We start from the raw sequence: 27,554 nt of genomic DNA on the forward strand, positions 1-27,554 counted from the left end.
TTAAACGATGTATTGCATTGGACAGATCTGCTGCAAACCAAACCCGTTGCCGACAAGTCGATTCTGACTCACAGCAACGCTAAACAACAGAGTAGAACTGCCCCACAGGGTTTCTTATGAGCACCTGGTAGATTTAAACTGCTGACCTTTTGGTTAGCAGCTGTAGCTCTTAACCACTGCACCACCAGGGATGCCTTTAAAGGGTTAAAAAGCAAAGATGTCACCTTGAAGACTAAGATGTACCTGACCCAAGCCATGGTATTTTCAATCACAGCATATGCACATGAAAGCTGGACAATGAACAAGGAAGAACTGACTATGGTGTTGGTGAAGAACACTGAATATACCATGGACTGCCAGAAGAATGAACACATCTGCCTTGGAAAAATTACAGCTAGAATGCTCCTAAGAAGTGAGGATGGTAAGACTCTATCTCACACACTTTGGACATGTTATCAGGAGGAATCTGAAGAAGGACATCATGCTTGATAATGTAGAGGGTCAGAGAAAAAGAGGAAGAACTTCAACAAGATGGACTGGCACAGTGGCTGCAACAATGGGCTCAAACATAGTAATGATCGTGAAGATTACGCAGGACTGCGCAGTGTTTCTTTCTGTTGTACCTAGGGTCCTTATGAGTCGGAACTGACTCAAGAGCACAGAACAAAAACAAGAACAATTCTTAACTGTGTCCTTAGGGAGGAGAGCAGGTCAAGGTACAAACATCCTATGAAGACAGAGAAAATGGCCCCTACTCGTATATCCAGACACTGCTATAAGGAGAACTAGCCCAGAAGCACTTCCACTCTTCACCTCTGTACCTCCACTTCCCAAATCCCATTTTGCATATATCTCCACATTTCCTATGGCTTTCCAAGGAGAATCCTTGTGATCCTCATTCATCAACACAAACCTCTTTCTACAGACATCCTGCTCCCTGCTAGACCCAGTCAAAATGGCTTGTCTTGTTCCCCACTATTTTAGGTTTCTGATCTGTTAATATCTTAAAGGAAGAATGCTTCAGTGGTCAACATCCAGGCTGAGAAAGGAACAGCACAGTGAGGTTACTTAGAGTAGGAACTCTGCAGCCACATTTTCTGGGTATGAATCTCTTGAGATGCCTCTTATCTGTGACCTTGGACCAGTCATTTAATGTCTCTGTCCTTCAGGTTCCTCCTCTGTACATTAAGGTGTTAGGAGATCACATGAGTTAATATTTGTAAAGCACTTTGAATAGTGCCTTAAGATAGAAAGATAATAGATAGATGGGGGAGGGAGGGAAAGAGGAATGGAGTGAGAGAGGGAGGGAGAGAGAGGGAAACAGAGAGAAAGAAATAGAAAGTTGCTGGTTATGATCAAAGTCTGGCACTCATCCTTCTTCATTTATTCATTTGTTATGTGAAAGACACTAAGAATAAAAAGATAGCTAAGACATAGTCCATGCATTTAGGCAACTCAAAGTTTAATGGGAGACAGACACTTATAATACATTATAACGGCTGTGGTAGAGTCAGATACTAATTGCTTTAGGAGTACAGAGAGAGGAATAATTAATTCTCCCTGAGGGTTTATGGAAAGATACATGGATGAACCTGTGCTGCCCTGCAGTTTTAATACACATCCAGAAGCCACTGGGAGTGAGGTCAAGGGCAAGGTGAGGTGATGGCTATGGATGGCACTGTTCGTGGTATAGTCCACCTCCAAAGGTTACCCAGACACACACACCCTCTCTAACTGAGCCAATTCTTTGGCCTGCCAACACTTGAAGAGTTAAAGCTCCTTTCCAGGGCTATTATGTGAAAGCAGCCTTCATCCCTCTAATGAGCAGTCAGTCATTACAGCCACAAAGAGCCACCTACTCAGGTGCTTAATATATATGCAAGTGTCTATGTATATATGTATATATACATGCATGTATATATTATGTTCTACATGTTTTGTGTATATTATGTATTAAAATATAAAGAGAGAGAAAGATGATAATATAGATAGAGAAATAGAACCCTGGTGGCACAGTGGTTAAGAGCTTGGCTGCTAACCAAAAGATCTGCAGTTCTGGCCCACCAGCTGCTCCTTGGAAACCCTATAGGGCTGTTCTACTCTGTCCTGTAGGGTCACTATGAGTCAGAGAATCCACTCAACAGCAGTGGGTTTGTTTGGATTTTATAGCTATGGAGTCCCTGGGTAGTACAAACAGTTAACATGCTCAGCTGCTAATCAAAAGTCTAGCTGTTTGAGTTTACCCAGAAGCACCTTACAAGAAATACCCGGCAATCTACTTCTGAAAAATCAGCCATCGAAAACCCTACAGAGAACAGTTTTACTATGATACACATGGGGTTGCCATGAGTCAGAATTGACAACACCAACTGATTTTTTTCAAGTATATGAAGAGAACCATGGAAATATAAAAAACTCAGTAGTATATAAATGCAGAAACGGGAAAGTCCACTGAGGATGAGATGTCAAAGGAGACTTTCACAAAGAAGATGTATGTAAACTAGCTGTGAAGTGAAAAAGGACAAGATAGAGACCCAAGTTTTAGATGTGCATTCGCCACGGATGTGACAGCAGGAGCTGGGACCATGTAATAGAAGTAGGATAAGTAACATGTGCATATGGCCATCAAGTTTCTTAATATTCATAAGAAGCTTTTGATGTAGCCCAAATCTTACAACTTTTCCTCTTTGGGCTGCCTTTATTTTGGACTTATTACAATTAAATGTTTCTCAGGGTTTGGTGCAACTTTGGCCAAAAGTATGAGGCCTATGTCAAACGCATAGTTTTAGTCTATCAGAGAGAAGCCTCATCCCTGGACAGTTACAAACAGATGACGCTGGTTGTAAGGATGTAAAGGTTAGGTGTATCCTTCAACTGGTTAACTCAACAAACAATTTGAACATCAAACACTTACTAAGCTTTTATTCTCTGTCAGATGCTGTTCTGGTGGTATGGAAGAAATAGTGAGAAGGGTAGATGCAGTCCTCACTATCTTGAGACACACAGTCTATGAAGCAGACAGCTTTTTCAATCTAATGACATTAAATTTGGTAAGTTGTCTTAGGGTTCTCTAGAGAAACAGAGCAAATGAGATATATGTATATCTATATATGTATTCATATATATAGGTAGATATCTATTGATTGATCCATCAATCTATATATATATATATAGTTATCTATGGATGGATGGATGGATGGATGGATGGATGGATGGATGGATGGATGGATGGATGGATGGATGGATGGATGGATGGATGGATGGATGGATGGATGGATGGATGGATGGATGGATGGTAGAGAGAGAGAGAGATAAAGATAGAGAGATAGATAGAGATAGATTTAACTTCAATGGGTTGGATCTCTCAATTGCGTGGCTGGCAAATCCTAAATTCATAAGTCAGGAAGCAGGCTTCTTCAGGCTTATGTTCCATGCAATAGATTTATGTTAGGCAGTGGAAAGAACCTGGAGTGGACAGAGAGAGGAAATTTTACCAAAATATCTATTTCTAGTCTAGAGGCAGACCACACCCTAAGGAAACTCCCCTTTCAACTGATTGATTGATATTACATTGTAGAAGATGATTACATTATATGACATTAGACTACATTATGGAACAGCGACCAGTTTAATATTTGGCCAAACCACTGGGAGTCATAGCCTAGCCAAGTTGACATATAAAATCAACCATTTGTAAGTACTATTACGAAGAAAGCAGTGTTCTTTCAGAACAAATAGAAAAAGAATCTTGCCTAGTCTCCTGGGGGTTAGAGAAGACTTCTCTAGGAAACTACATTTAAGTTGAAACATGAAAGATATAAAAGAAGTGGCCAAGTGCAGGGGTGGAATGTCTTCTAAGCAGAGAAGACAAGAAAAGACACATGTGGTTTGGCCTAAGGAAGGTGACCATTTAATCCAGCAATTCCTACAGTGTAGTCAGGGAGTCTGCAAGGTCAAAACTATTTTCACAATAATGCTAACAAGTTATTTGCTTTCTTCTTACTCATTTTCTCATGAGAGCTTTCCAGAAGCTACGTCACATGTGATAGCACAACAGATTGAATTATGAAGTAAATATGAGAATCCAGCTGTCTTCTATTAGGCTAGACATTAAAGATATTTGCAAATATGTAAAATAATGTCAGCCTCCTCACTGATTTTGGGAAATTATAGCTTTTAAAGATATGTTATTTATATACATATATAACATGTTTATTATTTTTATTTTTAAATGAAAATAATAAGCCAAATCAAATCAGTTGCTGCCAAGTCTGGTCCAACTTGTGGCGATTCCATGTGTGCGGAGTAGAACTGCTCCATATGGATTTTTAAGAGTGTGTGACCTTTTGGAGGCAGATTAACAGGACTTTCTTCCAAGGAGCCTCTGGGTGGGTTCGAACCTCCAACCTTCTGATTACTAGTCAAGCACTCAACCATTTGTGCCACCCAGGGACTCCTAAATTAATTAATACATACTTTAAAAGTTCTCGGTTTTAATTTCTAATATAAATACTGAGAGACTTAACTCATATAAGCAAAAGCTACTTTGAGTCCTAAATAATTTCTAACAGGCAAAGTGCTCTTGAGACCAAAAATCTTGACAACCACTAATATAATCTATTGCCCAAATGGGGACGTTTTGAGAGTGAGAGGGGATGCTATTAGTAATTATACTAGACAAAAAGTAATAATACATCCCAGTTTATTTAGGACAATCCCACTTTATACATGCTCTCTAGCATGCATTATTAATAGTTTTTAGTTCCACTATCAAAACGTCTTGGTTTGGCTGACCAGCTATATTGTCTCTCTATCTATGGGATTAATTAATGGTAGCTTTGTTCTATTCCCTTGTAGGTTTGCTATCAAAGAGAACTCCAAAACGAAGTTCTGTGGGGAAATGGGTATGAGGAGTCTTTGGGGAGCAAATATGCCTGAGCACCACAAATAAACCAAAACAAACCCATGGCTGTCTAGCTGATTCTGCCTCATAGCGACCCCCATAGGACAGAGTAGAACTGCCCCATAGGTTCTCCAAGGAGCAGCTGGTGGATTTGAACTGCCGACCTTTTGGTTAGCAGCGGAACACTTAACCACTGCATCACCAGGGCATCACAAATAGGCTAGCTGAAAGAAGCAATGGCAAGCTTTTAGCTTTCATTTTATGTTTTTTGTTTCATTTTCTTTTTGTCTCAGGACATGACATTATGAGTTCAGACATCTTGGGTCTAAGGAGAGCACTGTTAGTCCCTGTTTTAGGAAACAGATTTTTAAAGTATCCTGCGTCAACTCCAGTAGTTACCAGGACATCTGAAGAATAAAATCTTTCGTTTTAAATAACTTCAGCCTTTGAGAGAATGTTGAGAGGAATGAATAATTCCTGGGCTGCATTTTATAGAAGGTCACTCCAAAGTATGGACGCTTATAATGAAAACTGGAGGAATTTATACAGTCACATGAAAATAAGGTCATTGTCTAAACAAAATCTTTCAAGCATTTAAACAAACAAAGCAAAAAACAGAGGGCTGCCTAATTCACCTGAAGAAAAGTATTGTTTCCCATTCTTCCCCTTTTTGGAAGGGCTGAGATAGCTAACATTTACAGAACAAGGATGCACAAACCTGTAATGAAATACATCATTCAATTGTACCTGAAGATTGTGAGATCAGGTAGTTCCTTTTGGAATATCAGCCAGCAAATCACATGGACATGCTACTGAATCACTTGGAGTACGCTTTTAGAAACAGCAAAAACACTGCATGCAGAATAAAGGAGAAAACAAACAGCCAGGGAGAGAGAGAAAAAGAATGCAAGAGCAAGAGAGAAAGTCCTGTCTTTATGGGAGCATACACCTTTGTTTCTTGGGCACATCAAGGGCTTCAAGCCAAGGCCTGTGATGTTATTCCAGGCGATTTTACCGACATGAAATAAGGAGTCTAAATTATGATGAAATCACAACCAGAAGCCAGCCACAAGGGAGGCCATTAACAATTTAACATGAGGGAGTGTGGATTCCACTCGTCAAAGAGAATATTAGAGGATTATTTGATATAAAATGCACTATCACAGCACACAGGGTTGGGTACCTCAGCTGGGTTTTCATTGAACTCATTGCCTTACAAAGTTAAATGCAGACCTGGGTGTGTTACAAGGACAGCGTATTTTATGCCAAAACAAAGAATTAGGTCAAGTGAGTAGGATGTGGGTTTGTGTGGATGCTTATTTATCAAATAGTTGTGTGGCAAAGAGAAATCCATGGGCATCAAGAAGAGGAGAAAGTGGATCAGAGACAAAAATCAGAGGATTTGATATCTACAGACACACTGAGGCAAATGCTAACTGGGCTGCTTCTGTCCATGTGATCTTGACACAGGTGTGTCCTCTGGAATTTTAAATGCTTGATCTGAAAATGAGGATAATAATAACCACCTCATAGGAATGGTATCAGAACTAATGAGCAGAAAAATGTAAAGTGCCTAGCACAGTGCCTGGCAGGGGGTAGAGACTCATTATCTTTCTTTACATTTCACATAATTTTAATATTATGGTCTCTCTCTTTCTGTCCCTCTATCACCTTCAAAGAATTGATGATTAGGCTATCAAGTTTTAAAGGCACCAGACAGAAGGTATAGTTTAAATCTATATCACCAGGAGGTTTATAAGGTGTTCTGATTTTGTACCGCATGATCCTAGATAACAGAAAGAAGTGGGTTTATTAGATGCCATCTCCCATCTCCTTTCTGGGCCTCTTTTCTCTTCTGCTTGCAAACATTGTCCTCATTTTTCCTCAGTGGTTCTCATGGGGGGGTTTCACCTAGCCCTGCCTTCCCCTGAGGATGCCCAGGGCTATTATAGCCATAATAGCCTTCCTAATCTTTTTTTCCAATAACAAAATACCATTCTCTTGACCCTCTGCTCAAAATACATGGCAGAGGAAGAAAAGGAGTTCAGATGCAGGGATTTACATGGACCTTTATAGATGACAAGTTTATTGCCCTTTTTTCCTCCCTGAGGCTTTTATATTTTAAGAAAGGAAGGCTTACAGGAAAAAATACTAAGAACATACTTCTAACTTTGGAAATTTGGCTGCTATGGCAGAGAAGGCAAGGAGATCTGAAAAAACAACCATTCTTGAAACTTTCCAAATTGAAATTAGCTAGAGGACACTATGAAAACAGTGTCCAACTTCTACTGCATTAAAACGGCTGAGGTAATAATATTTATTAAAAACGAAAAACAAGTTACAAATGAGCAGAGAGGCTAAGAGATGGTAAGAAGGACTGGATGCTAGTCAAAGGGACTTTTGGGTCATTTGGGGCAAGTGTTATTTTCAGAACACCTTCATCTCAACATGAAGATTAAAACTGTGTGTGTAGCTGTCGTGTATTCAATGTCACATAAGCTCCCTGGATCCAAACCAATGAAAAGCAGAAAGCTCACCTAAAGAAGTTTGGAAAAAGAGTCTTATCCAGTCTACTGCAAGTATCCCTCTGGTTGTAGAACTCAGAACATTTTTAATAAATAAATAATGATGTTCAATGCTAAAGGCTGGAAAACGAAGAATGATTTGACTGTGTGAAAGGATTGGAAAAAAGGATAAAAAGTGGCAACAGAAGTGGATTTCATTTCCATCACGAGATCTTGCAATGGTTATAGTGCTTATTGCCTTCAATTACCAAGGCCACAAGCCATTATATTCAGAGCCACTTGCTCTATACGAGCATCAAGATTCGATGGGAAGATAAAGGGAATGTGAGGGGAAAATTGCCCAGCTATTCTTTTTAATAGATTCTCTCTTTTCTTCTGGAGAAGATAACTAGAATATGAAAATGTTCAGAAAATAATATTATTAATAATGACTTTAGCTCTTACCGTCATCAGATCTTTGTTAGAACATCCCACTCAAATCGGAGCCCTTCATCCTCTCCTTTGCCTTTCTTCTCCTTCATAGACGTGAAGAACATGTACTAAACAATTCCACAAAAGTGTTATTGACTTGCCTAGTGGTGAAAATGTTTATTAAAATTTAGACAGACCCACAAAAAGAAATTATCTTACTGACAGAACAAATTCACCAGATGAGCTATACAGTTCACAGACAATACAATTTAACTTATAGAACGAAATTGTAAACAATGGAGTAAAATAAATGAGAGAAAAATAGATTCTGAGATATTAGCCAAGGAGGCTCATGAATCAAGCTTAGGTTTCCTTGGAGGCAAGATGAATACATTTGTGCATGAGCAGTGTAATTTTCCATTTCTTCCCCTGATAGCACTCTAACTGGTTTTTCAAATATTCCAGCTGAACGCAGTTTCTACTGATAAAAGATTCAAATGGAGAATTCCTTCTTCTAACCAGTAATAAGCAATGCGAGCAAAACTGCCCAGTATTTTTGAAGATTTTGTGCACAGTCTATGAGATAACCTGAGAGTTCATTATTCTGATAGGATCATGTACACCCAATTCAGTGTTTGTTCAATATGAGTTGTGTTTTTCTAGGAGGTAGGTATTTGCTGCTATTAAACTGCACGAGCAGCAAACTTTTCAGCCTGCAATTTGGCTCTCATACCCGGCACTGCAGGCAAAACACCATTGGGCAGAGTGAGGAACGAGGAAGAGGCAGACAGGGAAGTCTTGAGATCTGGTCCAGCCTCCAACTCCTCCTCCTGAGGCACAGTTTACAGCCAAATTATGCTACCATGATTGTTCACTTCCTATATGATACAAGTTTCATGCTACAAGAGGAAAAGGAGAGGAGAACCTGAATGGCGCACAGTACAACATCCCATTGACCAAGTAATGACAGCATTATTCATTACTCACACCCTCATTTCCGAGAGCTGAGATGTGCCTGGGAGCACTGCTTGTGCCTGAGCCCAATGTTATTTCAAATGCCATATTTGGCGTGTACGTTTTTAAATGCGATTAGATTACGACTAAATGTATTATTTCTCATTCTGTTCATTTCCTTCGCTTCTCAATGCCTCCAGAGAAAAGCTTTCTTACCTCTTTTGACAAAAAGGTTAAACCAAATTGACTTTGCCACAGAAAATGGACACAGAAACTTGAAGGGTTAAACGAGCTTCAGAAATGCTGAGATTTTTTTTCTCCGAGAAACTGTGTGTCTGAACAATTCCTAGGCTGTTAGGATTACCATGGTAATTATTATTCTTAAACGGAGAGGTTTATTTGTGAAGCCAAAAGCGCAACAAACTTGTTGCCTACATTTCTAAGTCAGAACTACCCATTGCCATCTTTAGAGAGGAATGAACTTTTGGAAGAATTGACTACAGATCAATCTTTATCAGGGTGTGTAGGGGGCTTGAAAAAGACAAAGGAGTAACACAGATGTTAGGAATATTTACTGAGTGAGGCCACATTTATTGGATGGGCTTTGCAGTGTTTGCCTTTTGATGGTGGACTGAGTTTATAAATAGCTTCAGAATCAACTGTAAATTCTCCTTAAATTAGGAGAATCAGTTCATTAGAGCATCTAACCAGCCATTTTCTATATGGCTGATCAAAATGGTCTTGAGGTCAATTCATTTTAATGCAAAGGTGACCCTTGAACCTTAAACTTACCATTTTTCATTTCTTTTTTTTTAATCCTAGGATCATAGCTTAATGAACCTGTTTCTTTTGTTCTTCGTCGGGGGAGGAGACCTTGTTGAAATAAAGAGTGTTCACAGCAGCATTTTGCACCATTAGGGGCTTTTGCAAAGTATGGGGCTGGTGGTCTTATGAGATGAGAAGACTAGACACCCTTCTGCACACAGGGTCTATTTGGGTCTCTTCTGTCTGAAGACAGTGTTATTCTAAAGTTTTGAGACAAATTGCAGAAATCGAAAATCACCTCTCTGTGCTCTCCTGATCATAGTCAGTTCTTAGAACCAGACATACAAATTTAAAAGCAACCCAGAAATTCCTGCTAGACAGGTATATCCCTGTACTTTGCACATGCCCTTATCCTTGCTCTTATCAAGTGTAATTGTTGTTTTCTCTGGTGGTGGCTCCTGGTAGACTACTGGCCTCAGAACCTGAAGGACAGAGGCCATGGATGGAGCATACAGCGTGAAATCAGGTTGCCCAGGTTTGAGCTTCTTCTCATCTGCTATCTATATGACCTGGGCAGATTTCTTAACCTCTTTAGGTCTCAAATAGACCATCTATATAATGTAAATACGATAATAAAACTGCCTTCATAGGGCTTTTGTGAAACTTAAATGAGTTAATATATGTAAAGTGTTCACAACAGCTCTGGGCACAGAGAAAATAGTAGGGTAGCGTTAATAGCTTCTCAAGGGATATTGTCCTTTGTGCTTGTATTCTCAATGACTGTCTGCAGGTTTGATGCTTAAAAGAGGCTTTTTGAAAGAATGAGTTCTTGATCCAATGAAGGAATCATTTACACTGTTTGCAATGATTGGCCATCTCACTTCTAGGTAAAAATACGCTGTGGCAAGGGCTCACAGCATTACATCCCATTCTATGGTTAGGAAGTTCTACTCAGAAACTCTATTGTCTTCCTGGCAATTCTCATCTGTGGCCAAAGGAAACTTTGAGCAGGCTGTCTTCTGGGGGAATTGTCACTTCTTTAAGCCTGCGTGTCCTGGTTCTGGAAAACCTGTGGAGCGGGGACAAGAGGGAGAATTTTGTTTTCTCTCCTCCGCATATTGATGGGCAAGTTGCATATGGATATGTCTGAATTCAAGGATGAGAAGTGAGTTACAGGGTTATTATTGTTTTCAAGGGGAGATTCTGATTTCACTTGGCAATTCGATCCCTAAACAAATTGTCTTGCCAATTTTGTGGGGCTATTTTTCACTCTCCCATTTTACTAGAGGTAGTTGGAGAAAAGAAGACTTACTTGACATTTCTAAGCCACTGGGATGCTTTTTAATTTATTTCCAGAGTATTTAATCTATAAGACATACCAGGCTGAATAATTTATGTAACAAAACAATGACAACAAGGTCAAAGCGGAAGTATGACTTTACAGTGGGGAATATTCATGACATGATGCTATTTGAGATATACTTCTTGAATATTAAAGAGTTTTTTTTCCTCATGTTATGTTCCAATTAAATAAGCAGCAAGGTAGAAAAAAGAAAATTGGATTCCTTTTGAATTGAAGAAATTAAGCAAGAGCGAGGATAGCAATTATCATATTGCTAATTGAAAAATGTCAACCACTGTATGTCCACATAAAGCTTAGAGATGGTAGATGCAAATGTTTTCGCTTGTGATGTAAACCTTACAGCACCAGATATTCTGCATTAAAAGATCAGATACTCATAATCTGATTTATTCAGTGGTACCTAACCTCAATTATGTATTTTCTGTTACATTTCGACTTAAAAGCAGAAAATCAAAGCACTGGAGTCTGCTGCTAAAGGTAAATTATAAGATGGCTTATAGATTGAGTTTCTGACAAGATCTAACTCTGCTGCTCCTTTTCTAGCACAGTAGGGTTTATGCTCTGAAAGGGATAATGTGTTCTTACGAACAGTGAACAAAAATAGGTCATCTAGGACATAGCATAGAAGAACATTAAACTAGCGATGAAGAAACCTGGCTGTTTGCTGAGCTCCCCATCAATTAATGTTGTGGTGTGGGGCTAACCTTATTCATAGTGACATTTAACATTTATTGAAGGCTCACTGTCTTAGTTAAATAGAGGAGTTAATCCTTGCTGCTCTAATAAAGAAGCCAAGAATCTTAGTGGTTTAATACAATAAAGGTTTATTTTTTGCTTACATGAGATCAAAATGGACCCTCCCTCTTTGGCTCTGCCATCTTCTAGGGCCTCGAAATCCTCTAATACATCCCTGCATCCTGCTGGCAGAATATTGAGGGAAACAGAAGCAAGGAAGAAAAATATGGAGGTTAGAGCAGGCCATGCCTGGAAGTAATGTACACCACTCCCTTCTGACTGGCCTGAACTCAGTCACAAGGTCCTACTGATCTGCAGCCAATGCTGGAGAAAACCAAAGAAGAAAGGAAATGAAGTGTGTGGAATAGCTGACTGGACCCTACCACACTGTGTTTAACTCTCTCAGTATCTCACTTAATTCTTACAGTGACTTTTTGGAAAAAAAAAAAATTGAGTTTAGGATAATTAAACTCATTCAGAAAGCTAGTAAACAACAGGACTAGACTCATCATTTTGACTTAGTTTGTGCTCTGAGCCACTATGCTAAATTGCCTCCTTGGCCTTTGAAAGTCACTATGTATAATTTTATTCTGCTTTATAACTAAAATGACAGTATTTACAATCCCTGTTAAATCTCATGAGACATTGGGAATTTGTGAACATGTCAGAACTTGCCTTCTCTCTGTTATATAGATGAACTGTCTGGGCATCTATTTATGGGTGACTCTTCTCCTTATATACCATATGCCATCTCCTCCTGCCCTCTCCGGCAATTCTCTCCTCTCTTTTCTGCATTGTAAAATCTTTCCTTTCTACTGGAACTTTCCCGTCAACATACAAATATGCTATCATTTCTCCCATATCGAAAATCAAAACACTTCTTGACTTCACGTATCTAACTAGCCATTGTCTCATTTATCTACTCCTCTTTACAGAAAAATTTCTTGAGTTGTATATAATCACCATTTCTAATTCTCCATTCCCCACTGAATTATCACTGCCTCAAAACTGACCTTGTTAAACTCACCAATGGTCTCCATGCAGCTAAATCCAATCAATTCTCAATCTTTGTCTTATCAAACTTACAGTGTAATCAGTTATTATATCTTTCTTCTCCTTGAAAGCATGTCTTTACTTGGTTTCCAAGACATCAACACTCATCAGGCTTTCTTTCTACTTTAGTGGATACTTTTTGCATCTGTTTCTTGGTTCCTCTTCATCTCTCTAGTCTCTAAATAGAGAATTTTCCCAGATCTCAGTACTTAGATCTCTTCTCTTCTCTCTTTATACTCACTTCCTTGGTGATCTCATCCAGTCTTATGGCTTCAAGTACCATATAGAAACTAATGATTTCCAGACCTCTTCCCTGAACTCCAGATTTGTGTCTCTACCTGAATGCATGATCAAGTATAAATTGCCTTTTCATTACAACCACCCTGGTTCAAGCCACCACCATCTCTCATATGGATTATTGCTCTGTCTTTCTAAGCAATCTCTTTGTTTCTGCCTTTCTTAACTCCTATAGTCTAAAGTTATCTTCTTAAAATAGAAGTCAGATTATGTTACTCCTATAGGCCAACCCTCTATTGTCTCTCTTTCTCACTCAAAATGAAAACCAAAGTCCCTATAATGACCCACAAGGCTTTTCAGCATCTGATTTACCCGTTATTTCTCTGATCTGATCCCCTAACATCCACCTTTTCTCTTTAGCCTACTCCAGCCACCCCAGGCTCCTTGCTATTGTTTGATCATTTCAATCATGTATCTACTTCAAGGTCTTGCATTTACACTTCTCTCTGCTTGGAATGTTCTTTCCGTATATATTCTCATATCTCAATCCTTCAACTTGCTTAGTTTTTTGCTCAAATACAACTCGTAACTGAGGCTGATTAGCAATATTTTCTTCTATTCTTGTTTAAACAAGCTTTTGTTCATTTTAGCATTTATTCTATTTAAAGTTTAACTGCTTATCAAGACTTCTGTAATGTATCTGTTTTGAATAGCTCAATGTTTTTAGTCAAAATTCTCAGTAAAACTGTGTCTTAGATATTGTTCTCTTTCTCTTTCCAATGGTGGCATTTAAGCCTATGAGGGAGAGACCTATATGGCCTTGTAGAAGTAGGGTAAGTCGACTCACTGGCCTGGTGCTGATCCCTGGATATGGTATTGGCTAGTGCCCCTTAAAATATAGTAACCTGATCTAGTACATGGAACACTATTGCCATCCATTATTCACTTCTGAGGATGATAAACCCTTGTTTTTGTCCTTGGCTTGATCAGAACCTACTAGACCGACCATATTGACTTTAGCCTTTTCTAAGCTCTTGTGGATTCTCCAAGCCCCTCTGAGTCTCTTCCACGTCATCTCTCTGCCACAAGGCCTAACCTGTCCACCTCTGCCATACTTCACCACTTATCTCCACACAGCATCATATTGGGCTCAATGACATGCCCTCTGGCTCTTCACTTACAGTTCACACCATCTAGAAGTCATGTTTGTGCAAATTGGTTGTATAAACTAGTCAGGTGTGCAAAATGGACTATTCACCTAACCACATGTTCTTCTATGTTTAGTATGCTCGGATGTGTTGGGCTGCCCTTCACAGCAGTCATCTTCCCAAGTTTCAAATAGGGAGCAGGGCAAGGAACATACTTCTTGCTGAAACAAACCTAGAAAGGAGAAACTAGAATAAGTATTTGACTATTCTCTTTCTTACCTCTTCGTCCATTTTTATCTCACAACCGCTGGGTTATAAAATGTGTTTTTGCTGTATGGCTAGGATATTCCCCTGATTTCTTACTGCTTACTGAGATGACACCTGCCTCTCTCTCTTCCCTGAAACTAAATGGTAGTCAGGGAGTAAGGACATAAACTAGCATATCAAAAACAAAACCAACAGTCAAAACAAAAATCAGGTATTTCAAACATATTACAGCCAAGATAAAAACTAATTTCAGTCTTTATCTTAACATAAATAAATAAGCAAACAAATAAATAACCCCCACCCCATTGCCATTGAGTTGATTCCAACTCATAGTGACCTTATAGGACAGTGTAGAACTGCCCCATAGAGTTTCCAAGGGGCAGCCGTAGATCTTAACCAATGTGCCACCAGGGCTCCAAGCAAATAGATAAATTAATAAGTAAATAAAATATCACATGTCAGTAATTAGGGTGTTCAGTAGTCAGAACACCATTGTGTAGTTTCCAGAATAAAGTTAGTTCATGTGACATGTGTTTGCATAGAGAATTCTCAGTCCCACCAATTACATGTAGATGCAACTAGTTTATATAAAACCTAAAACCAAAAATACACTGCTGTCAGTTTCAACTCGTAGAGACCCTATAGGACAGACCAGAACTGTCCTATAGGGTTTCCAAGGCCACAAATCTTTATGAAAGCAGACTGCCACATCTTTCTCTCGGGGAGAGGCTGAAGGGCTTCAACTATCAACCTTTTGGTTAGCAGCCACGTGCTTTAACCACAGCACCACCAGGGCTCTGCATAAAAACAAATACTACGTATTTTTTTCCATTTGGTACTTTGAAAAGCACCGGCAGTTCCGCATTCTCCAAGAATGCTTCTGAGTTTAGGTTAATGACAATAAAGTGTTTTAATACTGGGTTTCTCCGTTGTTAGCCAGGGATGGGGCTCCACAGAGAACAAGAGTAACCTCATCTGGATTTTTTCAGTAAAGTACTGTTTATTTAGTGTCCTTCTGGCCCCTGACATTCTAAACATATGGAATCATCTCCAGGTTAATGGATGGCAGCACTTTAGGTCTGCTGGAAGAGCAGAAGGCAATGCATCAGAAAATGCATCTGTCTTGTCACAATAAGGCAAATAGCCCACAGGACAAACCGAAGACCACCATAGCTTTAAACGAGAAAGGCATTGATTAGATGGAAAGCACGTGCTGAAAGAGAATCCAAGAGATACTGTAGTAGAGTCAGAGAAGCTACCAGTCAAACAAAGAAAACTACAGCTGAGAACCTGCGGGACTACAGATAATAAGAACAGCAGGAGGAAGGACAGGGAAAACATAAAGAAGAAGAAGAAAAAAAAAAAAAAACAATAAAAAGAAGATACATAAAAGGGAATGAAAAACTAATAGAAGATGCCAGAATTTTTGACAGTGAGGGGTAGGATCTGAAAGAAGTTCTGAAACAAGTAGCTGAACTCCCCTATAGGGCACCATCCTTGACAGTGAGATATTAACCTAAAGGGATATGTGTACAGCCTTGGTCTAACAGACATGAAAGACACATAATAATAACTAAAATTTATTACTTATGCACTAGATTGCATGTGTATATTCAGAAACACTTTACTATAGTTATTTCAAAGACAAGTTAGCTGAAAATGCTGTACGTTTTAAAAAACATCAAAACTTTTTTGTGTGTGCTTTTGTTGTTATTGCTGTCTTCCTTTTTTTTAATTTTACTTATTTATTTTTTTGACATGGCAGATAGACCCCGTTAGGTGAGGCTGCATTTCAGAACCATTTTAAAATAGAATCTGCCCCTCTCTTTCTCTCTCCATTTATTTTCTTCTATTCATCTTCTCTCTCTACCTTTTTATTTCAGAAGCTTTTGTCATTGAAAGCCTTTCTGATTTGATTATCGATTACTCAGTAGCACTCAGAGCCCAGTTGCATGTCTTGTTTTGGGGGAATAGAATAACTTTCTTCAGAGAACTGGCATTTATTTAAATTCAACTTTTTTTTTTCTATATCTTGATTTTACTTATCCATTCCCCTTCATTAAAAGTCTCTGTGTACATGCTAAAATGTAGGCCTGTTGCCCAGCTAAGACTCAGGAGTCCACCATTTACTTCATATTGTAGAAATTCCAATAAAATACTGGGGAATGTTGGTTCTGTGTCCTCAGGCATCATGTCCTACAATTTTTAACCCCACAGTACAACTCCACCACAGAGCTGATTCACTTATATTCCTCCTCAGCAGATGTAGATAACATTTGGAATGGGGTATGGCTGCATTTATTTTTCAGAGTTTACTTATTTACTTACTTTAGTGTTAGAGCCAGATAAGAATGGATTGAGTTCACACCTCAGTGATGAGCATATTGGGTAACCCGTTAATGCTGGTGACTAAGCCATAGCTCAGGCCCACAGGCAGTTCTGTTTGGATTTACGGCAAGACATGGTGATGGATAAATGAAAACTCTTATTTATAAAAAAGTAAATAAATGCTTCCTTTGTAAAAAATAAATTGCAGATAAGCTCATTTGAGACTAATCAAAAACAGTTATTCACTCTGGGTGGGAATAATGCCAGAGAAAGGCCCTATAATAAGTCGCTGATCTTTGGCACATATACAGCACAGCTGAGGTGAAGATAAGCATACTCCGTACCCATAAATAACCCCCTGATGTGATCCTTAATGCATTGTGAATTCATCGTGGGTTTTTAGGCAGCTGGAAGACACTAATCAATGCAATAGAAACTTTTCAGTGGTTTCCACTTGGAAGTAAGTATCAATCATGTCACCACTGTGCCTTAGCTCAGATGGTCTGAAAAAAACTTGCTAATACACAGTTTGCTAGAGAAAAAAAAAAAAAAGTACTTGTGGAGGAAAGCTTTTGTTGAGGGATTTCAAGGCATGCTGAATCAGAACATCATCTGATATCATATTTTCCTTTAGTTCAGAGTAGCTTCAAAGCAGCTGGTTCTTACTTCTGGAAGAATTTATACATTTGGGAGTCATCTATGTGGGTCTAGTCACTCAATACTTTGGAACTTCCCGAAAGTGACTGTTCATTTGAATTGACTATGTGGTGCCTGTTCTTATAAAATTGAGAGAATAATTTCAGGGATGAAGGGTGAAAGGGTGCACCATTCTTAGATCATGTATTTGGACACTCCTATCTCCTGGGCTTCTTGGTAATTTATGAAATATGTAAATATTCAGAATAGTGTCATTTTAAAGATTCAGAATATATCAATTTGTTTTAATTTATGGAATGTCTACCATGAACCAGGCAGTGTTCTAGATGCTTCTACTAGATGCTACATTGTTCTAGATCAGCTAATAGACAAAATCCCTATCCTTGTGAAACTTACATGCCAAAAGAGGAAAATGAACCATGAATAGTAATCATAATAAAAGAGTTAAATAATGAGTTAGAAAATCATAAGTTCTATTGGGAAAATATTAGAGTAAAATAAATGTGGGGCTCTGGAGTGCATTTGCTGTGAGGATGACCGTTGAGTAGACACTTGAAGAAGGTAAGAGAGTTTGCCAAGGAGAAGGAAGAGTGCCTCAGGCCCTAAGGTGGGAGCATGTCTAGGCTATTTTATAACAGTAAGGAGGCCAGTGTGGCCAGTGCTGAGTGAGTAGGGACAGAATAGTAGAAAAATAAGGTCACATGGAAGATAACACAGGATCAATCCATATAGAGCCTTGTAACTATTGTTAAAAAAAAAAAAAAGAAAAAGCTTTAAGTGTGAGCAAGGTAGGAAGACACCAGAAGGATATGAGCGGAGGAGGGACATGACCTGATTTATTTTTTAATATCGTCACCTTTGTTACTGTGCTGAGAACAGACTGTAGAGGTGGAAGGATAGGAACGAGGAAACCAGTTAAGAACCTGCAACAACCCAGGTAAGAAATGTTGATGGCTCAGACCAGGATAGTAGCAATGGAGATGGAGAGAAATAGCCATATTGTGGATATATTTTAAGAGAGAGGCGACAGGATTTACTAAAGTGTGAGGTTAAAGGCAAAGAAGAGTCAAAGTTGATTCCAAGTTTTTTTGACTTGAGCAACATAATGGAGTTGGCATCAGTTGTATACAGAGGACAGTGGGTGGAGGAGGCTTGGGGAGAAATGTAAAGAGTCCCATTTTGACATGTTAATTCTTTTTTTAGGAAATTGATCTTTTTAGAATAGTGGATGAGATGTTTTGGAGAAATACAAAGATTAACAGAGCAGGGATCTATAACTCAGCTGAAGAAATGATATATTCTCAAAAGTATGAACCCAGGCTCTGAAGCAAATATTATGATAATATATGTACCATACTGGCAGCAATACTTACTCCAGAGAGCCACTATTGCCAGCCTAGCAAAATAAAGATTTAACAACTGTTAAAAGAAAAATGAGTGCCAGGCCTAAGGTAGTGAAATGTAGTAGGAAGCTTGTCCCACTAGAGTCATACAGACTTGAATTTGAATTTGTATTTTGTTAGGACCCTGGGCGAGTCAGTTAACCACTTGACTCTCAGTTTCTTCATCTGTAAAATGGTCTGTAAGTGATACTATAAGGATTAAAGATACTACATGAAAACCAACTGATTCCGGTCATGGAATATAGTAGGTGTTCAAAGAGTGGGAACAATCATCACTATTAATACTCATGATTGGTGTTATAGAAAACCTAATCTAAAACAGACAGAAACACATTGAACTGCATTCTGATAAGTACTAAGGTAGATGCTACAGGAAAGAAGTGGTGAACGTTTTGTCTAACTATGAATTCCTCATTTACTATAAATTGGGGAGAACAAGTGCCACAAAAGCATCATCAGGGCTGGAGTCATACCATGCACGTTTTAATGGTTTTTGCCTCAGATATGAGAAATTCCTAGCAAACTCTCTTGGCAGTTTTGTCTCTCCAGATTGCAAGCACCTGGAAAGATCCAGATTGGAAAACAAAGAAAGGAGACCATTCTTTTGCTAAAAGAACAGGAGATGAACCAAAGCAAATATTTTATATCTATCAATAAATACTTAATATATCATTATAACATTGGCAGAAGAGAAACTGATGCTTGTGGGTATGTGTTTTGAGATTGGAGAAGATAGAGTGTGTCTTAGTCACCTAGTGCTGCTATAACAGAAATAGCACAAGTGGATGGCTTCAACAAACAGAAGTTTATTTAATCACAGTCTAGTAGGCTAAAAGTCCAAATTCAGGGCACCAGCTCCAGGGGAAGCTTTTCCCTCTTTGTCGGCTTTGGAGAAAGGTCTATATCATCAGTCTTCCTCTGGTCGAGGAGCTTCTCAGCACAGGGACCCTGGGCCCAAAGGACATGCTATGCTCCTGGTGCTTCTTTCTTGATGATGTGAGGTCCCCATGTCTCTCTGCTTGCTTCTCTCTTTTATATCTCAAAAGAGATTGGCTCAAGTTATAATCTAATCTCATAGACTGAGTCCTGCCTCATCAACATAACTGCCACTAATCCCATCTCATTAACACCATAGAGCTAGGATTTACAACCCATAGGAAAATCACATCAGATGACAAAATGGTGGACAATCATACAATACTGGGAATCATGGATTAGACAACTATTTTGGGGGGAACAACTCAATCCATGACATTCTGCCTCTGGCCTCCCAAAATTCATGCCCTTTCCACATGTAAAATACATTCACCCCATCATATCATAAAAAAAAAAAAAAATCATATCATAGCAAGTCTTAATTCAACTCCAAGTCCAAAATCCAAAGATTCCTCTTCATCTGTGAAACCTAGAATACAAGTTATCTGCTTCCAAAGTACAATGGTGGAACAGGCACAAGCTAGGCATTTCCATTACAAATGGAAAAGACTGGAGGAAAAGAAGGGATAACAAGTCAGCAGAACACATCACATTAGTCCTCAAGGCTTGAACATAATCCTGTGTTTTCTGAGATCATTTAGACAATGGTCCTACCCTCCAGACTGTAGGTATTGGCCACACTTTTCTGGATTCTGAGTGGAGGTCCCTCAGCACTGCCTCCAGGCCCACTGGAATGGCAACTCTGCTCCCTAAGCTTAGGCAAATCATTCTCTTACTACATCTGAGTGGTAACTCCACTCTTAGAAACTCTAGAAGCTATGGCTCCACTCTTTGAGACTCCAGAGGTTGTGGCCCTACCGTTTGAGACTGATGCAGCTCAGCTTCCTGTGTTCCTTGTCTCTTTAGCTTCTGCTTCCTGGTTTCTTTCCCTCTCAGCCCTTAAGCCTCATCACCTGTGCCTGCCCTGCTGGGGCAAGTGTTCCAAAGTTATGTAGCTCCTCCAATAAGTGCCTGGAGGCACCCAGTTCTACCAGCAAACTTGGGCTGGAAGGCCCTCAGCTTTCTTGCTCTGTGAGTTGGCAAACCCAGCTCCACCAAAAAGTACCCAGCGGCACCCTACTCTGCCAGGAAGCATCCTGTGAAAAGGCATTCAGCTCTCTTGCTTCACGAGTGGACTCCAGTGCTGTCTCATGCTGGTCTCCTGGTTCTGCCATTGCCTGTTCTCTACTGCCGCCAGTTCTCTGCTGCTGCTTCTCGTGGTCTGTGCCGTCTCCAGTGTACCGCCTTTCCTTATTTTCTTCTGAGTCCTGTATCCGTTCAGCTTCAAAACTGTTTCCACATTTTACGCATCTGTTAGAGCAGCACTCCTCTCTCTTCTGGTACCAAATTCGGCCTTAGTTATCTAGTGCTGCTTGAACAGAAATAGCACAAGTGGATGGCTTCAACAAACAGAAGTTTATTTAATCATATAGCCTAGTAGGCTAAAAATCTGAATTCAGGGTGCCAGCTCCAGGGGACAGCTTTCTCACTCTGTCAGCTCTGGAGGAAGGTCCTTGTCATAAATCCTCTGGTTCAGGAGCTTCTCAGCACAGGGACCCTGGATCCAAAGGATGTGCTATGCTCCTGATGCTTTTTTCTTGGTGGCATCAGGTCCCCACGTCTCTCTGCTTGCTTTTCTCTTTTATATCTCAAAAAATATTGGCTCAAGACACAATCTAGACTCATAGATTGAGTCCTGCTACATCAATATAACTGCCGATAATCCCATTTTATTCACATCATAAAGGGTTTATAACACAAAGGAAAATCACATCAGATGACAAAATAGTGGACAATCACACAATACTGGGAATCATGGACTATACAAGTTGACACACATTTTGGGGGGATACAATTCAAGCCATGACACAGTGCAAAGATTCTGAAAATAATATAAAAGCATGTTGGATGTAAGAACTCTGTATAGTACAGAAGAAACTCAAGGTATCTACAAATTTATTTTATTGTTATTGGAGGACTGAAGGCCTATGCAAAACTCATACTAGATACAGGCTCTGTCAATTGAAGTAGCCTACCCAGGGAGCATGTTGTTGTTATTGCTAGGTGTCATCAAGTCGATTCCTGACTCATAACAACTCAGTAAGACAAAGGTGAACAGCTCCATAGGGTTTTCCAGGATGAAATCTTTATAGGAGCGGATAGCCAGATCTTTTCTCCCACAGAGCAGCTGGGTAGTTTCAAACAACCAACCTTGCTCAGTTAGCAGTTGAGCACATAACCATTGAGCTACTAGGGCTCCTTCACAGGGGGCATAAAGTTCATGTATACAGTCTTTAAATATCCCAATGGAATATTGTAAATACCCTAGTTTTGTCAGTCAGTTAGACTTCAACTTTCAGGCCCAATCAACTAAAACCCAGATTGCTTATACAATTGCCAAAATCTCATGGGAAAAGTACTTTTCTTACTGTGGTTTCCTTGCCAGGATATTTTTTAAAGTAAACACATAAAAAAGAATTTGGATTGTCCAATATTTAGAAGCCTAAGATGACTTCGTCTTTTCCCAAGAGGATCTATTCCCATCCAATAGAACGAGGGTACTTTGGCTGGAGAAAAAGACGGACACAGAAGCAAAGAAGGTGCAATTTGGGCACCACTCCCAGGAATGATGGTCTTCTGTCTTTAGGATAACAGCAAAATTGGAAGTGATTTTTTGATAATTTAACCTAATCCCCTCATTTTTAGCTAGGGAACCAAAAAGGCACAATATGGCTGATCATATCCTTTAATAGATGGTAAATTAGAGAATTTATAGGCTGTAGATTATAATTTTTTCTCCCCCCATATAACCTATATAAGACAGCATCCTACGCATAGTAGGCACTCACAAATAAGTGTGTATGTATGCAGGCCGTGAAGGTACGCATTAGTAGAACAGTAGATGACACCAAATTTAACTTATTACCAAAAAAAAAAAAACTGTTAAGTGAGGTACACAACAGTTTGAAGACAAAAACAAATCTATTCTTGGAACTCTGCCATGCATCCTGACTGGGACCCTCTGTGATGAATGCCTAACCTTTAGCAACTTTGAGACCCATGGGTATTCATGAGGGAACAGAGCTCCAATTCCACAGTACATTCTCAGCCTCAGGGTTTAGCCCACCTCATCCTCTTTGAGTTATGGGTTCCTTTTCTTTTACTCAGATTTATGAATTCAGAAAGTGTCATAGGAGGCAACAGCACATAAATCAAATAACACAGGCACATGGGACAGGCTACAAAATTATCATTGTCTCTTTTCACACTTTACAATGTCATAGTGAGAATATGTCTAATAGTTGAGAACCTTGAAAGAGTTAACATGACTCATTAAGTGCCTAGCTTATTATGTGGGTTTTACTTAGGCACAAGAAAAAGACTGGTTTATAAGTATCTGAATTCAACAATAAATTTGTAGCCTAATGGCATAATATACAACGGGTAACTTTTTTTTTTTTAAGAAGTGGTATTCAACTAGAAGTTCTCCAAGGTTTTTTCTAGTTCTAAAATTCTACAGCTTAATGAGATAATATTTTAAATATTTGCTATAGTAGTCCTGAGGGCATTAAAGAAAAATTTCCCCATCAAAAATAATAACATTTAGTGCTTTTCAATGAATCTCCAAACATTATTTAAAATCCACTGTTCAAAGAATAAAGTGATAAATGTCAGCAAAGAAAACCATTGTCTTCATACCAACAGACCCCGGTGGTATAGTGGTTAAGAGCTACGGCTGCTAACCAAAAGGTCGGTAGCTCAAATTCACCAGGCGCTCATTGGAAACTCTATGAGGCAGTTCTACTCTGTCCTATAGGGTCGCTATGAGTCAGAATCAACTGGACGGCAATGGGTTTTTTTTTTTTTGGTTTATGTAAAAATAACTATATAACTGTGTCCGAGTTTTTCTCCACCAAATACTCTGTTCCCATCTGTAGTCTTAGAGCTTTACTTGAGAAATAATTGCAGGGTTGCTCAATGGCTAAGCACTTGACTGCTAACCTTAAGGCTGGCAGTTCAAAACCACCAAGGGGGCTCTATGAAGGAAAGGCCTGGTGAACTGCTTTCATAAAGACAACAGCCAAGAAATCCTTATGGGGCAGTTCTACTCTGTCACATGCGGTCACTATGAGTTGGAATCGACTCAAGGGCACCCAGTAACAACGAGAAGTGCATGTAGGTGTGGCCATACAACTGTGGCCAGTGGAATTTGAGTATAAGTGATATACAACACTTCCAGACTTAGCCTCTAAAACACTCCCATTTTATTTACCAAACCCTCTTTTTTGACACTCAGAGCAATCTCAAGAACCACACGATGAAGACAAGAGAGCCGCCATCAGTCTGGGGGCCCGAATGACTTCAGGGAGCAGAGCTTCCTTCCAACCCCATCGACAACCCACCCTACTCCAACTACTAATGTTTGAACTTTACATGAGTGAAAAATACACTTCTATTTTGTAAGTCATTTTGAAGTGTCGTTATACAGCAGCTATAACTGACACAGTACAGTGGAGTTTATGCTGTTTCTGCCACATTAAACCACAAAAAACGCATTCTTTTCTTTAGACTTTTTAAGTCTTTTTTTTTCCTTCAGTGAATCTTAACATAGGTGTATGCTAGCCCAAAGCAAAAGGGTACATTCAGTTGCAGTATAAAACTTTGTGTGCTATAAATGACCAGAATTTTTTTTTTAAGACTAATAAGAATGTAATGTTGACAGGGAATGAGGTCATGCATAAACAGGATTTCTACTAAATTCTACTAATTCACTAGCAGGGTTTTGCACAGAGTAGGTTTCTTACACTTTGAAATAGCTACATTTTCCCCCAGGATCTTTCCGTTACTTTAATTGAACCAACCCATTCTTCCGTATTGATAAAAAAGAAATCTGGGGTAATCATTCTCCTTGTCATTTTATTTTCTTCTGAAAGATGAAAAATAACTTTGTCAATACTCTAATTTTAACATTTTAACAGCTGTCCAAAGAGATGAGGGCCCTCAACTCTGTACTTTTAGAGTACCTGCACTAGTGCCTACCCTCCACATCCTCTCTTTGGGTGGTCTTTAGCACACTTTCACAGCGTATTGGTTTTGTTTACCTGCCCTCTTATCCTCCCTCACAATTTTCCCAGGCATGATTCAGCTTCGGCTTTGTGTATTTCCCTGTAGACAATTTTCTAGATACGTATCACCTCTTTGCCTAACTTCCTAACATGCCTGAATCTTTAGTGTTTAATACCTCTTTTGCTGGAGTTATTTTCATGAGGGAATATTAGCAAGTCTTAATTTTACCCATGCTGTCATATTCGCTTTATTACTTTACAATCTGGAGTTCACTTCCTTTATTGCCTGTACTTTGTGCAGTAATTTATAGATATCAGAGTCACTAAATATTGTTTTCAGTCCTCTTGCCAATTATCTTCTCTTTTCTTGAGGCCACTTGCTGTTCTTATTATACCCATATCAAATGATGGTATTGCATTGTATAGTTTCTTCAGAAAGTTCATCGGAGATTTTGTCAGGTGTTTGACAAAAATTAATTCTTCCTCAACATTTTTTTTTTTTCCTGAAATAGCAACCTACTAATTATCTCTTGAAGAGGAACCAAAGTCGTTTTACTCAAACTACCAATTGTGAGATTCTTCTCACTATGGTCTTCCACTTAGATTATACGTGTTTATTACTAATGATCATTAAATTCCTCTCCAAATGTTATTTTCTATCAATCAGGCTTATGTTAAATTTGGAGCCCCTAGGTGGTGTAAATGATTAATGTGCTTGGCCGCTAACCAAAAGGTTGGAGGTTCAAGCCCACCAATACCTGCCTCAGAAGAAGGACTTGGTTAACTACTTATGAAAAATCAACCACTGGAAACTCTATGGAGCACTTCTACTCTGAGACACATGGGATCACTACAAGTTGGAATTAACTCAACAGCAACTGGTATTGGTATTAAATTTATATGCCTGAGTTTCCATATTTTTGCTTTTTGGAAGATTTGGATACTTCTCCATTTCCAGTCTTCTGCCACCAATCTTATTTTTCATCTCTCTTCAGGGTTCCTTCTAGTGGCCATGAAATGATATGCAACTTCCTTGGATACGTTAATCTGACTTCATTGCTTTCTTCCTATGCCCTGACATTATTTTGTAAAAAAATTGTAGATCCTTTTCCTAGATGAAAGTAAAAAGGAGTTGATGAGTAGTCTTTCCCTTCTCTTATCTGTTATCTTTCCAAACAGCAAGCTTATTCTTTCCTTATTGACCTTCTTGACTGGATGGTAACTTTAAAAACAGTACTTTTGGTTCATGTTGATATTTATAGGCAAGAAGCAGATCATTTGTGGTTTTCGTCAACTGGATATAATTCTCGTAGCTCCAGGCTACTTTTTTTGTGGTTTGTTTGTGTCCTTGGTTATGCGGAGATTTTTCTAGCAATTGTTCCCATCCTTTCAAAGTTTTGGTTCATAAGAAATATCTCATATTCATTTAATGAAGCAATATTTTGGAAGCTTAGAAGTTAAATAGCCAAAGAATGTAGCAAGCAAAGGTTTATGATTATAATGCCAAAGGAGGAAAAATATTCTTGTGCCCATTCTAGTGAGGATTGCCTGGGTTTTACGTGTACGCGTTGCTAAGGTAATATCACTTCCTCCATGCTATGGGTTCAAGTAAAAATAGCATGCTATGTGGTTATAGCCACAGCTGTACATGCTTGGGAATTTCAGGAGTAAAAGTCAGTGAGTTTCAATTACTCTTGTGCTGGATTAGCACCTATCCTACATTTCATTTTGTTTGCCTTTTTCCCTTTCAATGAAATCTCTACCTCAAGTGGTTTACCTGACTTTAGATCAAAACTTTGAAAAAAGGTTGATGTTGTAAAGCTTCTGAGGAGAGCTTAGGGTCTTTAAATTTGATGCCTTTCAAAGATTTTCCTGGGATCTAGAATGTCCCTTCAATGGCAAAGATACATTCCGTAAACAAGCGTTTTCCACTTTATGGCTTGCGGTTCCTTTAGAACTATATGACGTTCAAAAGCACATTTTGATTTTGGTTTTGGTTTTACATTTCAACTGGAATCATTCCCCTCTATTAGGCCACATACTCTGTGCAAGTTATTTCAAGGTGCCCACGGAAAGGGTGAAAGCTTTTCATATCTTTTTTTTTTTTTTTTTTAATTCATAAGGGAAAATGAATACTGAAGCCTGTTGATACAAGGGAAGTTTTTTAGTTGTTGCTCCAGGCCATTGTAAAATACCACTGGCCTTTGTGATCACCGAAGAGCTGTAGCAATTTTGTTTTTCATTACTTCCTACTGGTGTTTACACACCTACTTTCACTTGTTTTGTCATCCTGTTCAGAGCAACAAAAATACATGTTGCTTTGCTCATTTTCCCCAATACGTTAAATGGAGGCTGTGTTTCAACAATTCATATGAAAGCAAGTGTGCCTTTGTACTCTTTCTTCCTGAACAGGGTCCTAAAGAAGTACTAGGCATGGTAATAATTTATGCACTGATTACATATTAACCGTGAAAGCAGTATTAAAAATTTCTTTTCATTTCTGAAAAACAGATTGCTTCTAGGCTTGTAATTTCTTTTAATTGAATGCTGAGAGAATTGCTGGCTGGAAAACAGTTCATTTGGGTCTCAAACAAGGATTCAAATGTAGATGCTCGCAGGGGTCCGGCTGGGAATATAAATGAGTGAGGTGGGCAAGATGGATTCGGCAGGAAACTGGAAAGACTCAGCCTTATCTGAGGGGGTGCTAATGAAAGTTAGTTAGCTGATGGGTGCTTAAGGAACACTGACGTCTGTTTCCAGATGT

This window comes from Elephas maximus, chromosome 10, assembly GCF_024166365.1.
Source record: "Elephas maximus indicus isolate mEleMax1 chromosome 10, mEleMax1 primary haplotype, whole genome shotgun sequence".
In the NCBI taxonomy this organism is placed as follows: domain Eukaryota; kingdom Metazoa; phylum Chordata; class Mammalia; order Proboscidea; family Elephantidae; genus Elephas; species Elephas maximus.